A 16,156-nucleotide genomic window follows, 5' to 3' on the forward strand; every position below is an offset into this window, starting at 1 on the left:
CTTGGTGCTGTCCGGGCCTCTCCATCACAAAAATTCACAGGGGCCTGCATTGACTTATGGGGCTGCAAACTTCTGTCAGCACTAACATGCTCTAAATAACAGAACAGAGAGAACTGAGAGATGGATATTGGGAGAGATGGAGAAAGAGGACGGAGGGGGGAAAAAAAGGAAATCCATTCCATAGAAGTTCATTTCAATCTCCAACAGATTCCAGCGGTAACACTGTGTGAGCTGTAATGTTGCTCAGTCATTGTGAGAGACCCCCGGTTTGTTTTGCTGTCACCGCCAGCCCTCACCCTCTATCTTTCCCTTGCATTCTATCGCCCTCCATTGACCACTTCCAGTACTGCAGGAATGAAACAGCAGAATTTAGAGCCACCCCAATGACAGCGATTCATTTTTTCTGCAGCAAATCAAACCACAAATGTAGAGAGGCGTCTCCGTGGTGTTGCTAAGGAAACGTAAAGGCATTATTACACACATTATCAGTCCGACGACCAAAAACCCTGAGGCGGTTCACAGACATTATGGCAGTTTGTTACCAGGACCATCGGGGAAGGGAAAAGAGGAGAAGGGGAGGGAGGGAAAAAAAGAGGTGCATGTCAGATACGATGACTGACTACAACAAATGAAGAAGACAGACAGCAAAGACAAATAGTTAATAAATACTGACAACTGGCAGACTGTGAGAAAGACAGCTGGACAGAGCGTCAGACAGATATTAAGATGGAAAAGATAAAAAAAAAGCCAGATATGGGAAATTCAAACAGCCAGATGGATGATAGATGAACAAACAGAGGGAGACAGGCAGATGAACAGACAGGCTGACAAACAGATAGACGGACAGGCAAGCTGACAAATAGGCAGACTAAGAGGACAAAATGAATCCATAACCCATAAAGCATTCCTCCACGGTCAACATACATGCAATCCTCTGGCCACCTGGTTGGATTAAACTGTGTACTGGCTGTGCACACACACTCGAGCGCACACGTATGCACGCACGCACACACACACACACAGTGCTTTTTGTATTGCTAAGCTGTCAACCGTCACAAGTTGTCTTCCAGGCTTCCCCCTACACGGACCAAACTCCACATTATTTACCCAAATGCCTGTACGTGCGTGTTTGTGTGCACTTTTTCAAGTGGGTGTGTACAGTATGTGTGTGATGAATACTTTATTTAGTGCTGTGTGATTGGAGGAATATATAACAAAAGGTCAAGCTGTCAGATAAACAGCCAAGTTCATAGAGCCAACAGCACTACAGAATACCAAAGATCCTCCGCTGCCATCATGCAGCCTTTGCATGTGTGTGTGTTTGTGAACAACCAAAGGCTTTAATGGCTGTTAACTATACTCTGTGTGTGCACTTCGATATGTGTGCAAGCATGGGAAAAATCTGCACATTCTTTCATTCTTTTTTTTCAAAAACAACAGCGCGCACACACCTACACACACACACATGCTCGCTGCATCACAGCATGATTCATTCACCATCCATTTCTTTGCCGTGTGTTTACTCTAACTGTGAGCAAATCGATTAACATGCTCCACATGTAAGTAGATAGTGAGGATAGTGAGAGAGAGAGGAGATGAAAGCGGAGAGGAGCAGTTAACACGGCAACTCCTGATAAATGCATAGACTCCTCATTATTCTCTAAATGAAAAAGAATGACTCCTTGCGTTCCCTCCTATCCACTTCCCTCACTTTCCCTCCTTTGCTCTGCCCTCGCCGTCTCCCTGACCTGATAAAAGTTTCAGCCCTTGTCCCTCCCTCTGTGCTTCTTTTCATTTTCTCTTCTCCCTCCATTCTTCTGCGGTTTCTCCCACTTTTTTCCACTCGGTCTCATTTCTCGCCTCCTGCACTCCCTTTTGCTTCTCTTTTTACTTCCTTTTTGTCAGTCCTCTCCTTCCTCCCCTTTCCCTCCCTCCTTTCCACCCACCTTCCTTTCTCCTTTCGTCATCACTCCTACCTTCCACACCCGCCCTTCTCTTCCTTCCCGCCCTCTCAGCTTCGCCTCCCCTCCTCCCACCCTCCATGTCACAGGGTATCATGGTTAATTAGCCAGTAGTGGATTTGGACTCTCATTAGTGTTTCAACAGGAATGAGGGATGCCTTCGTTCTTATTCTGCCAGTGTACTCCTCCTCACCCCCCACCCCCACCACACACCTCCACTTTTCCTCCTTTTCCTCTTCCTCCATCTTCTCCCTCCCTTCCTCTTCCTCCTGCCTCTCTGAAGACAGGATAAGCTGGCCCCCGATTGGTTGTCCCGAACTTTAACTTGTTCCCTTTTTGCTTTGATGAAAAGTCGTGCTTTTTTTCCTGCCGAGGAAGAAGGGACATGTGCCAGTTTGTGCCTGTGCTTGATAAACTGCCAGAAACTACAAAAAAAGAGAGAAAAATTAATAGCGTCACTTTTAAGTGGGACCTATATTGTCATCTTCCAGCGCTTCATGCATTTTATTAACATGTGGTGTCATAAATAAATTGTCCTTGTTTGGCATTCTTAACGTATACGCTTAATGGAGAAAAGTTTCACTTTCCAAAGAGGTTATTTTTCATACTGGCCTTTTGCGTATCCAAAGTTAAAATGTGAAAAATTCTGAGGCAGAGGGTAACCCACCATTTAAACTCTCTCCTCTTTGTGCTGTTTTGGATGTATTTGTGCTCTGTTTTCCACCATTTTGTCTCTAGGTTGTATTTTGTGTTACTGAGCTTGTAAATGGCCTCTCCCAGTGAGACTGCACCTGCATTAGTCAACCTGATAATTGTGATTAATTATAACACAGAGAAGAGTGCGCGCACATAGGCACACACACACACACATACCCTCACACACTAAGGCAAGGATAAAGCAGCGAGTATAGCTCTGTGCTACAAGGTAACTTTGACGAGTGGCTCGTGGACTGAAACATTTGCCTGCGTGTACAGGCATTCAAAAGCACGAATCATGTAGAGAGACTAAATGCAATCAATTTATTTTCTAAAACAAGTAATTCCTCTGTGTGCAGACAAAAGCTGGCATATTGTAATGTCTATTGTGGAGGAAGGGCATTGTTGTTCACCAAGCCACTAAAAAGATGGGCTAATTTTATTCAGAAAACACAGTCTAATACCTGTTCCACTCCCTCCAAGGGCTTTTATCTTAGCTATGCATTGTTTAACTTTTTTGCTTCTCAGTGACTTTTACAATGCCTCTGACATTATGTTATAAATAGCTATATACTGAGCCATTCTGCAGCGAAGAAATGTATGCATTTATGTGGCAGGTGTGTGTGAATTATAGGATCGATGGAGGAATACACACACTCTCAGTAGCTGCCTTGTCACCACTGAATGCAAGGGAACAAATAGAAAATGGCTCCATCCATGCTGATCTTCATGATGTATTGTGGAGAAAATTGCACATTCACTGTTTTATATTTGAAATAGAGGACAAAATCACACAGGGAGTTTGTCTTCTTTGGTCCAAAGCAGTGTGAGCAAGTTTACTTTTTTTCACGTTTGGTTTGGTTAGGTTGGGATTGGCTCCAGCCCCCCGTGACCCTGTACGCAGGATAAGTGGTTGGCGATGGATGGATGGGTTTGGTTCACACTGCCCAATTACAGGCTCGTGAACAAAAGTCACATGGATTCAAGTACCTTGTCTTCTAAACACAATTTTCAGTTCAGTTTCAGTTAATTAGTCAGATTGAGAGTGGCTGGTAGCTGGACTTTGCTACTTTTAGACAGAGCTAATCTAACTGGCTGCTGGAGCTAGCTTCATTTTTACCATACAGACATAAGAGTGGTATCAATCATCGCTTCTAAGTCTTCGCAAGAAAGTGAATGAGCGCATTTCCCAAAATGTGACACACTTCATTTGAGGGGAAACAAATTTGCAAAAATCATGTTTACTTTACATTTCTGATCATTTTTAATGTTCATGTGTGACAATTTTAGATATTTGGAAATATTTTTCTCACTTGCCCAGGCAGCCATTTGACTCCAATCATTACTGTACTGTATGAAAACCAATTAACAGACTCCTGAAGCTAATCCGTCACAGTAATCGAACATGCAAAAACACTAGTACGTTTCCTTTAAAAATGGCTTCATTGTTTCCATTCACAGCAGCCAGCACAAGATGGTACAGCAGAAAGCTTTGTGTGTGCGGTTTTGCTAAATCAAAGATGTATCCGTCTTTGATTCCAAGAGTGGCAAGGATGGAGGCTATTGGACCACACACACACACACACACACACACACATACACACATACACATGTTGTTTTGAGGTGGTCTTTAGGTGAACAGATGAGATCAGAGACCCAAAGAGGAGCGGTGTAGGCTAACAGTCTAACTTGGCACAGTTGCAAATAGAGAGACAGAGAGAGAGAGATGGTGATAGCCTCACTGCAGTATGTCAGATCTGGGCTGTACGCCAGGTGAGCTCTCTCACATGTGACTCTGCAGTGTTAACTTCAGCTGCCCAGCAGGACCTTGGCAACTCTCTATGTGTATATGAGTGTGTGTGTGTGTGTGTGTGTGTGTGTATTCATCAGCAACTGTGTATATGTCGGTGGGCCTACACCTGTGTGTGTGTGTGTGTGTGTGTGTGTGTTTGTGCAGTATAGTGGCTGCAAGCCAGTGGCCGTGTTCACATCACAAGCAGAACTTCATTGCCAGGGTTCTGGAGGTGATCAATCGCAGGTGAAATAGTGTTACCTGCAAAAACACGGCGGCTTCTCTCTCCTGCGCTTCATCTTCACTCTGTTTCTGTCTTCCTTTTTCAAATCAGCTGTACCATCCCTGCATCCTACCTTCATCCTTTTACCCTGGGTTGTTCTTCTCAAACTGTAGGAAAATAAGCTATTAAACAAGAATTTACTGTTTGAATCCACAGCAACTATATATGTTACATTATCTACCAACGCTGCCGAATTGAGCCCCAGAGCAAGGCAGTGAACCCTTTTACAGAAGCGCTGAACTTAAACTTTGAACTGAATTATATCCGGAAAGATATGCAAAAAGAAAGATTTCATCCACTGGCTGCAAATTGGTTAACAAAGTAATCTTGATCTTAATTTTCATCTCAGCTGTACTTCCCTTTTCATTATTTTCTTTCCTCATTTCCCTTACTCGAAATTCAATTTCCTCAATTAGCCGTCTACCTACTACTACCTCCCTCTCTCCCTCTGTGCTCACTTTCTTGTGCCTCAGATCTGCATTTCCGCCCATATCATTGCTTCTTTCCTCTGTTTTTTCTCCTCTCCCTGGTGTCCCTGCATCATTACAGACCTTACACACCCTGTTCTCTCTATCCTAAATCCACTGCTCACTCCCTAAGCTATTAGTATTATCCAAAACTTCTTTGCCAAGCTTAGCTGACTGACTCTGTGTGTCTGTGTGTGTGTATGCATTTGGTCAAGAAGGCAGCTCATATTTCTACTCATGTCAGGTGATTTCTGGTAGTGACAAGCCAGGGTCACACTGGCAATGAACCTAATAAAACACAGCTCACATCAGCCACTGGCGATGTGGAAAAACATGCACACAAGCAAACCTGAACGCAAAAACACACATAAACCTCTCTTTCTTCCTCGTTCTCACTTTTATGTGTACAATTGCAGGCTATAAATTTTAAAGTACATGTTATTTGGTCCTAGTCTGTGATTTGGTGTCGGGACTACTCACAAGGCTAGTTGGTAAGGAGCTGTAGCTAGCAGGCTAGCCAGCAGGACATGCTAGTGCTAATCAGTCACAATAGCTCCCTGAGCTTCTTTCTATTTTGTCTGTAGTATTTACTGTTTACTCCCGCTGGACTATCATGATTTCATTCAATAAATGGATATATTGAAGAGAGGGAAAAAGTTGCCCTAGTCTGTAACTGCTTGCCACAAATACAAACATGAACTTGCTAACAGTTAGCAAGTTATTTGCTGTGTTGCTAATAGGACAGTAAGTTTACACAATTTATTCAAAATATGTATTTTTACCATTTGTGTACTCGAAATGTCCGACAGAGTTGGTTAAATAAAGGTGGATGATGAAAGATAATGAAATACTAGCTCCTTCTATTTTTGACTGTTTAGCTCTTCACAGTCAAGATGGTACAAACTAGGGTGACCAGACATCCCGAAAAATCCAGTTGTCCCGACTCCGTTCCTGTTTGTCCTGAAATTTAGACTAAAGTTGTAGCCTAAAAAACATTAAATACTGATCCTCGTGAAACATTCTTTTGGTGTTATAGCCACAAAGTAATATGTACGCATGCTCTTTTCCCCTTTTTGTTTTCTACTGTAGATGAAGACAGTAGAAGTTGCAGTCGCGAGGACAGGGGAAGTGTAGCTACAGGCAGCCATGAAAAAGGAGAGATCAGACACGCACTACGCAGACAGATGTGATAGGCACCGCACTGATGAAATTAAAAAAATTAATAATGTTCTGTAACAGGTTATGATTTACACACTGATAGAACACAGTCATTGTGTTTTTACTAATGACAGTCAAACAAAAATATTCAATTTTTGTGTTTTGACTTTCACATGTTATTGTTTTACTGTTCATTGACAGTGAATGTAATGTAGGCTACTTGAGGCCACACCCAACCCCAACTCCCCTGTCCCGAATTTCACCTTTTCTCATATGGTCACCACCACAAACCCATGTGTCTAAGTTCACCAAAGTTGCTTTTGACACACAAAAAAAATTCCACGTAGTAAATCTACTAATGCCATTTCATTACACCACAAAAATTCCCCATTTTAAATGCAGGTGTGACTAGCCCTTTAAAGTGTTGCATGTAATTGTGCATACACTAGTGTGTGTGTGTGTGTGTGTGTGTGTGTGTGTGTGTGTGTGTGTGTCTGCAGTATGTGTGTGATTGTACAGTACGTGGAATGCATGCTCACCCTTTTCTTCTGGATGACTTTCAAAGATTGTGCCAGTTGATAGGAGTTTGGCACAGCCTCCACTGGCAACAGGAGCAGAAAAATACCACAAGTCAGAGAGGAGGAGAGACTGCTTGGCTCAGCTGTTACAAAGCATTTATACTGAGTATGTATTACATACTTTTTACATCATTCACAGCCTTCCTTTTGTAAATCAGCTCCCCATTCTTAAGTTAGAAATAAATGGCAATGCATTATAAAAAATGCTGCTATTGTCATGTCATACCTCTGCATGAATTTACTTGAATATTTCCACTCTGTACAATGCTGAATATAAAAAGTAAAGATGACCACAATTTATGAATCCATTCATACTGAAACTATATGCTCTTGCTCCCTGACCTCACATTATCTAAACCTGCAGCTGCTTCATAATATATATATATAGGCATTTTTTTACCTGGTGTCCCCACCTGTAGTTGTTACTGCCTGGCTTATTGAAGGAGTCAAAGGGAGCATACTAAAACCTCTGATTCCCCGCAGCCACAGTAAAGGCAAAACATAACGATTGATATTAATCTGCCCAGCCGATCGATGAGGGAACAGTGCTGAGCTCTTCTTGGAATATCACAGGCTCGTTTACAACACAGAGATAGGGAGAGATCAGGGAGAGGAAGAGGGTACATAGGACAAACCGTCTGGCATCTGTCCAATGATGTTTATGTTAATTCAGAGTGGCCCGGCGGTAGAGGGCTGCCAGTGACTCTATCGTTAATAAAATGGAAACGAAAGAAAGCCTTATTAATGAGCTGTAATATTGTAAGGGTGAACCTGAGATTCTTCCATTAGTAGGAAGAATTTAAAAGGAATACAGAGCTGTGCATGTGCCCGATGAAAAAGAAAAAGAAGAAAAGAAGCACAGACCTGTTGCCTTGCAGACACTGAGCTCAAATTCAATACCAATACCTCATGCATTCAATGTCGGCATCACTGCAAATACCATTTGAGATCTGCGATTTTCGAAACATCAAAACATCAAAAAGCGAATCTTCAAACTGCAGATGGAGGCCTGCCTGATCTCCCAGGGACCGACTTTAATCTTTACAGTGCCTGTTTATACCAAAGATGGCTTGAGCCAAAAAACATCCCTACAACATTTTGTTCTTTGTGATGACCTGAGGCTTGTAAGCAGTTTGGGGCTCCAATCCTTAAAATCTTACATTATTTTACAGGCTTACTATTGGCCATACATTAAAGATATGGTCTTGAGCTCTCAGAAGTACAACAAAACACTCACACATCAATGGTGAAGGCAGGCGTATGAGCACACACACAGAAACACATGCCAAATTTTTCAGTTTCTTTGACCGCAGGATGGCCGTAAAAACAAAGTATTGATTCTAAGAGAGGGCAGCAGAGATCATTGAAACGTAGCTGAATTGTGCCTCTGATAATGGGATCTCTTTAAACTCCACTCCAGTAGAATGGCTTCCAGCAGCTTTCTGCCTGGCTCCCATACATTTTATTGTAGTTTTGTCTCTCAAAATGATCCGCTAGGCCTAGTTAAGACGTACTGTCCTGAGTTAGAGCTCCCAGCCTTTGAGGAGTGGATACAAAGACTTGGATCATGATGGGATAGTGATGTGATATTGTATGTATATTTATATAATTTGTGTCTATGAAGGTTCTCAGTCATCCAGGTCATAGTTATCAAAGGTTAAGGGCAACTGGACTTGGTTGAAGATCCTCAAAGATGTTTTGCCTCTCGTCTGAGAGGCATCTTCAGTTCTGTGTCGTCCCCATAGGAGCTGATATAAGTGTATGAGCCAAGATTTTTTTGGCAGGGTCCAGTTGGTACTTTCCTAGGGGCTCACTGCTTCATCCAAGGGGGACAATAAACAATACTAATAAAACTGTACACCTGGTTAGTGCTACAACATAATGGTGAAATAATACAAGAGTTGATATTAGACATATTACTGTCTGACAGACTCATCACTCTGTTGATCTTTGGGAACAGCAAAAACAAGCAATGCTCTGCAACTATAAATATTGACATGATACACAGTGGCATTTAAATAACTGAAAAACATCTTTGGTTGAGCACACAGACTGACGCTGGCTCGCAGTGCACATATACCAGGCAATAGATTTATTCTGTAGTTTGTGCTAACTCAATTATTTCTCTCAATCCAAACTGTTCTGAATGATGAGAGTGAAGCAAAATCAGGTGTCAAAATATTATCACGATTCACTGACAGTGACAAACATTAATAATGCTGGCTCACTACAAGGTCACTTTTGTTGTGCACTGCAAGTTAAAATCCTTCCAACTGTTTTCTTGCAAGCTGTCACTCCCCTACATAGGTATCCTTTTGTATATCTTCCTACATGCTGCTTCCACAGGTTATTGTAAGGCATTTTTTTAGATTTATTTTTGCCCCTCACTGGTTTAAAACTTAAATCTGATTAGAAGTTCTTATCAATTAGCACTTAAATTAATATGTAATTTATAAATATGTAAATTATTTTCAGATTTTCAGTTGAGTTTAATCCACTTGAAACACTTTTGATGACAAAGAACTTGTGCTTATGTGATGGTGCACATTTGTGCATGAATCTGGTGTGAAAATGGAATTATAAAACAGACTTTTCCATATGCACCTTATGAATAATCAAAACAATCAGCAGCGCAAAATCCACTCCAATGCTTCATCTCCAATTAGCATTATCAAGTAATGAGGAGGGAAGATGGAAGCCATGACCCTCATCCATCTACAAATCACACATCATTGCCCAGTTTATTCTGAGGCTCTCACCTGAGACCTTTCCAGAGTGCTTTTTTTCCTTCACTTCTTCTCTTACTCTCTCTCTCTGTCTATATACTGTATTGCACATTATTTACCAAACAGCGCATAAAGACATCCAGTATGATGTGTTTATTCACTCAAAATGATTTCCCTGGACACCGCAGAGCTAGCGTGTTAAGTTAATTGAATCTGGGCTTAATCCGTGCCTTTCCCCTATTCCTTTCCCCCCCATTCCCACAGTCTCTAGACATTTCCGTGCTGAAACCCGGTGGGGAGCTGTAAGTTTAAGTGGTGTTAAATATTTACAGAGCAGAAGGTATTAATTCATATTTTACTGAAAAAAGACTCTTATTCCTCTGTGAGGGCTGCTGTGGGAGTGAGTAGGAGTAAGAAAAGCACAGAGAGAGCGAAGGAGATACAGGATGAGCATGCAGGATTCATGTTTTTGGTTTGTCTGAGAGGGTGGACAAAACTTTCCCCGAGTGTGTGTGCTGCAGGGTGTGCGTGTCTGCACGAGGAGCTACAGGCTTTATTATGTTTTACTTCCTGTACTTCCTGTATGTAAAGTTATTCAAACTTAATTCTCCAGACAGAGTGACCATCTTCACCTTCATTTTAAAAAACCAGTCAGGGCTAGACTCTGCTGAGATATCATGGTGCACAGACAATAGTAATAATATGTAATAATATTACATATTATAGAGTTTATGTACACACACTGATGTCCCACAAACAATAAAACATACTGACTTTGGTGATCCTCTGACCTTTCCCCTTGTGCCACCATGAGGTAAACAATTATGATTCAGTGTGATCAGAGGGCTGGATTACCATCCAGCAGATATTTGTGTTGGCGATCTCCTGATGTTTTATCCAGCATCATTATGCAGTAAAATTTGAATTTGTCTGGTTCTTTGGTTTTCAACTGTCACATGACATTGCCGTGAAACTCTGCTATACTTTGGGTTTTGTGCGACTACTACTCTGCATGTTAGCAAATCTTAATAGTAAATGTTAATGCTAATATGCTAAATTGAAATTCAGAAAGTAATGCATGAAAACACATTGATTAAGACTGGAAGTGTATAAGGATTCACTAATAAAGCCAAAGACCGTGTTTCGAGGCAAAAAAAACTTTCTATTGGCTGCAAAGTCTTTGCCATTACTTAGAAATTATCTCAGATATTCAAGGTGTTTTTCTTTATTCTAACACCAATCCCAATTATTACTTCACCATGTCTGTTTTATCAAAAACATATTTTTGGAACTCAACATTCTTATCTATCTACATAACAGTTTTTTAAAAATCACAGCCTCTCAGAACCACTAATGTGGCTTTAGGCTCTTAGCGTTGCATTAATCTACCCACTTTGTGCTTCTTTTTTAAGTCTTATTTAATCTTTTTTTCCCCTTCTGTCTTTTTAGTTTTTGTTTGGGGGAGAGTGCATTGTATGAAACCATCACTTCTTGACTAGTCCTGCCACATGTTGTTATGCTGCTTGCATACGTGCAAAATTATAAAAATAAAATAAAATTAATTAAATTAAGTCAGCTCCTGTGGTGTGTTTGTATGTTCTTATCTTACTGCATTACATTACAATATGTCCCAATTCTAATATCAATAGGTAGAAATCCTGTCTGGCTGATGCATTCACTGTACTGTGTCTCATTCTGACTTGTTTACACATACATGTGTACAGCCGCCTATGTATTTTTGCCTATTTCGCCTATTGTTTTTGTATTATTGTCTCGTGGGTATAATTGTCTTTACACTTGTTAAAGCACTTTGTAACTTGTTTTTGAAAAGTGCTCTACAAATAAAGATTATTATTATTATTATTATTTGGAAGCTTGCCACCTTTTCACAAAAATGTCAGAATTGCTGATGATGATTCAAGGTGATATCATAACAAATGTCACATTTTATGGCACAGACAACCATTCCCTCACTGCTTCTAAAGAAATTAATAATTCATTGTCTCTGTCTTCTGCCTAACAATTGAAATATTCTCCTGCCAGTGACTCTCCTGCTTCACAAACAAACTCTGCACTCTGCTGGCCACTCACTTGTGGATGTGACTGTGGGGAAACATGTCACTGGCATGAGCTCATAATATGGCTCTTGGCAGGCAGCATCAAATAAGCACTGTGCAAATTCTGTTGGTATCTGTAGTTCACAGATCTGAAAGAGACACTGAGTGTTAGTCAGGCACCATGAGACGGATTGAAAGGGACAGTCACTGTTCAACCAGCAACATGGGTTGACTTTAAAATGATAGAGAGCGAAATGGTGACTCATAAAGCAGATGCCTGATTATTGTTATTACACAGTATGAGGAGAGATTACTGTAATCTAAGATGTGGGGTTGTTCTGAACCTACAGAGGAACCTTTGCTTTAGATGGGTAATCAGTTGATTTAATATTGACTTGAGTTTGACACATTAAAAATAAATACTTAAAACTGGTTTACCAAAAGCCAAAAGTTCTAAAAAAGCTGAATCCTACAGTTACCATAATGCAAGACAATATTTTGGATCAGACTTTCCCTGTGTGGTTAGTTTGTAACAGAAGCTTCTTGTTGTATAGCTGTGGTCTCCAAGCATAAAATGAGATAATCCTGATGACATCATCTGGGTAATTTTCTCAGACTTCTAAGCCACAGGTGATATTATTACAGTGGCTTTACAAGCTGAGTAATATTCCCCATGATTAAACTGTAACTGCACTTCATGTGTACTTACTACACATATCACATCTCTGCCCTGGTGTCTGACACTTTAAAACAAAGCAATACTCAAGATCTACATCAATAAGTAGTTCAACCAAAGAGTAACTGGACTGCATTTAATTTCAATAGTTTTAGGGCCTGAAGTGGAAACCTATCAAGTATATAAAAAAGAAAAAAGTCTGAAATAAATCAATAAAATGTTAAAAAAAATTTTGTTATTCCTTGTTAATAATCTCTCAACCCCTCACGTTTGCCTTGCAGCGCCCTGGCTGGCCCAACCCCCAGGTAGGGAACCATTGCTTTAAAACATAAACTTCACCAGAATCTGAGTTCGGAGGTTTTCACATCACATTAACAACATGTAAACTCGCACAATCACATACACACAGCAACAACAAAAACAACAAAATCTTCAAAGTGCATCAGACACAGTGCTGTTGATGCCGTGGGGTACTATGTGTGTGCTCGAGTGTGTGTGTGTGTGTGTGTGTGTGTGTGTGTGTATGTGTGAGGATCCTCATCCGGGCCCAGGTGCCCTGGTGCGGGACCTATCTGCTTCAACGCACAAAGTCTGCTCTTCAATAATTCAATGCACAACATGACACACAGATTTAACTTTTCCAATGAAAATGAGCAGAGTTATGATAGTTGCTTTGTAGCTGCCCACCTTCTGCCTCTCCTACCTCCCCTTTCCCATCCCTGCTCAATAATGGATAAAAAGACTACTGTGATTAGGTTAGCTCTCTGGCCTGAATTGCTTTATCTACACAGGGTGTATTTTGTAACATTTAGCAAGCAGATTTTTTGGCCTTATCATGTGAAATAAAAGATGGTGGCCAATGATTATTCAATTTAAATTAAAGAAATCTGTCTTGACTGTAATCTTCCAGACTGTGTAAGTAACACTGGAACATGATTAAAATATGCAAAGCTTGGGAGAGTAGTGGGATCCATTTTCACGCTCTGTGTGTAAATTTTTCCGAGCGTGTGTGTCAGTATGCACATTGGAGTTGGGGTTTTGATTAAGCTTCATGTTTTTTGTGTGTGTGTGTGTGTGTGTGTGTGTGAGGCGGTTATGTTTGTGTGACTGTTGTGCGTGATGGTCCCCTTATTGAACAGCTGTCACTGCTGGCTGAGTGTGTATACCAACCAGATGGGGAACACAGGGGTCAATGGCACTGACACATTGCCACCAGATGAGCTCGTTGTAAGATCCATAGCACATAAACAGACACATTCACGCACACACACATTCCATTGACATGCCCCAGTAGTATGTAAACAGATGGAGCTGAAGCGCACTTAACAAAATTCAGAAAGAGTAAAGAAGTTGTGGTTGAGTGTCATAAAACACCCTTTTCTTTAGCGATATATCAGTAAAAGATATAATTAATAATAATACATCTAATTAGAAAAAACAATATTAAACTTAGAGTGGCAAACACAAGGCTTCAAATCAATTCTAAAAATGGGACTCAGTGAAAATGAAGGATGATTGCTGTGATAGAAATAATTCAAAATGTGTTGGCATTAACCTTTTGTACCTGCATACTGTATATGTGTCTTATGATCCAACTTACGCAGACGTGTTTGACATATAATTCAATTAAATAAGCAGCCTTTTCTTTATTATTGCAATCAAACTTCAAAGGTTTGCCATTACTGATTAATCAGAATATATAAACTGTGCTTACAGTAATTTAATGTATTTTATATATGTATTTTATATGAGGAAGTTATACGTAAAAAAGATGAGTCATTAAGCTTGAACCATATTTAGGGATTCTCATATAACGCTGCTGCTCTTCATTTAAGTAGAGACAGATGTGTTTGAATGGCCATCTGTACGTGAACATCGGTCGGTGCTGTGTTTGAGTGTGTGTGTGTTACTGTCACTGTGATTCTCAGTCTGCTACCTACATATGTTTCCTGTCTGTCCTGGCAGATTCAGCTGACATGTTCGAATGCATCTGTCTTAGCTTAGCTTTTGCTAAGACACATGCATGCATGTCAATTATTAAAAAACGATTTTGATAATCCCTTCAGTCCCTGAGTATTTTTTAAGGAAAGAAATGTCTGATTCCAGCTACTTTGGTTTCTTTACTCCTCTATGACAGTAATCTTAATCTTAGTAAAATCTATGGGTTTTGAACAAAATAAAACATTTGAGGAAGTCATCCCACCAAACAACTAATTGATAAATCAAGAAGATAATCGGCAATGACAATAATCAGTAGCTGCAGCTCTAGAGACAAAACAGTTGTCTGTCTATGGTTCTGAATTCAAAATCAACACTTTAGGTTTGTAGATTATAAGGAGACTGTGCTTTGTTTCAATTCCAAATTAACAAGGTATTGTTCATCACCATCAGGGGTATAATTGCTAATAATAAGAATAATATTGATTAACAAGAGTAACAATGTACAGTCAAGGTATGCCATTGAGGTGTATTTCATCTTATTTATCCTTGTTCCTGACGCTTCCTCTCCTCAGTGAGTACCCTTAGTGCAAGTCAGAGGAGAATATAAGCATAGGCAGCAACAAATTATCTTTTAAGTAACATTAGATGTGAACCCAAAAAGCCTCTCAGACCTCACACTGTCCCATGACTACAGGTAATCCGTAGTCAAAGGGATTATCGTTTTCTGCAGGGGAACAGAAATTACGTTGTTAAGATTTAAGTTGTACCCATATTTCCCATGAGGTTACGCAAAGCAACCCAGTTATATTCACATCACACCCTTTAGCTGGAAGTGTCGTGAATGCATAATGTATAATTGAAAGATTTAGATTTGGGAAACAGTGAGGATTTTTTGGAAACCATTGTGTTGGATGTGTTCAAAGCAAAAAAATCTTAAATACTGATTACCAGATTAAATAGCTCATTAAGACGGAAATGTTCTGCACTGTGCTATATGTGTGCTTTTTTAAGTCAAGTCAAGTCAGTCAGCCCTTATATGATTCTATGGTAGCATTGCACCATGTAGAGTAAATCGTATAAGAACATGAAGTCTGTATCCCAGTGTATAAAGAAAACAACAGATAAAATATACTCATATTATGCCAGTGTTAGTATGGTGCTGCAAGACAGCTGAGAAGAGAGGCATCTGAGGGGCCAAGGTAGTCAGTGCATGTTCAAGTCCCTCTTCATTGACTGTAAAAGAATCTAGCTCTGGCCTTCAGTCATACAGCACACACACACACACACACACACACACACACACACACACACAGACTATTTTCCCAGCTGCTTTCTTGTACTCAGTGATTTTCTGCTAGTGTCACCAAAATGAGTCTTTTCTGGAGTGAAAAACACACACACACACAGATATACATGCACACATGCACCTCCGCACATATGCACACACACTAGCCTGTAGAAATAATGAAGGGTTCAGGCATGCTTTTGCCAAAGCCTTGGCCCAAAGTTGCCCCTTCAGCATGGCATGAATAATGGATAAATGCACACTCTGTGCCATCAAATAATAACACAGTACTCAGACATACCCAAGCACACAACCACTCACACAACCACTCACACACCCCTGCACACACATACATTAAGAGCCCCCAGCCATGATCTCCTGCCATGTTGGGGGGGGGGGGGGGCAAAATGCCAGAGTTGATTAATTCTGTTTCTGTAGAATTATTCCAGTGCAAAGTGGGTAGGAGGGGCAACGCTGGAAACCATATGAAGATCTGTCAACAAAAATAACTCTTTCCAGATTTGAACTGTACTCAC

Source organism: Micropterus salmoides, unplaced genomic scaffold (assembly GCF_014851395.1).
Source record: "Micropterus salmoides isolate LMB-PRFRI ecotype aquatic unplaced genomic scaffold, ASM1485139v1 Ms_hic_scaffold_12, whole genome shotgun sequence".
Taxonomy (NCBI): Eukaryota; Metazoa; Chordata; class Actinopteri; order Centrarchiformes; family Centrarchidae; genus Micropterus; species Micropterus salmoides.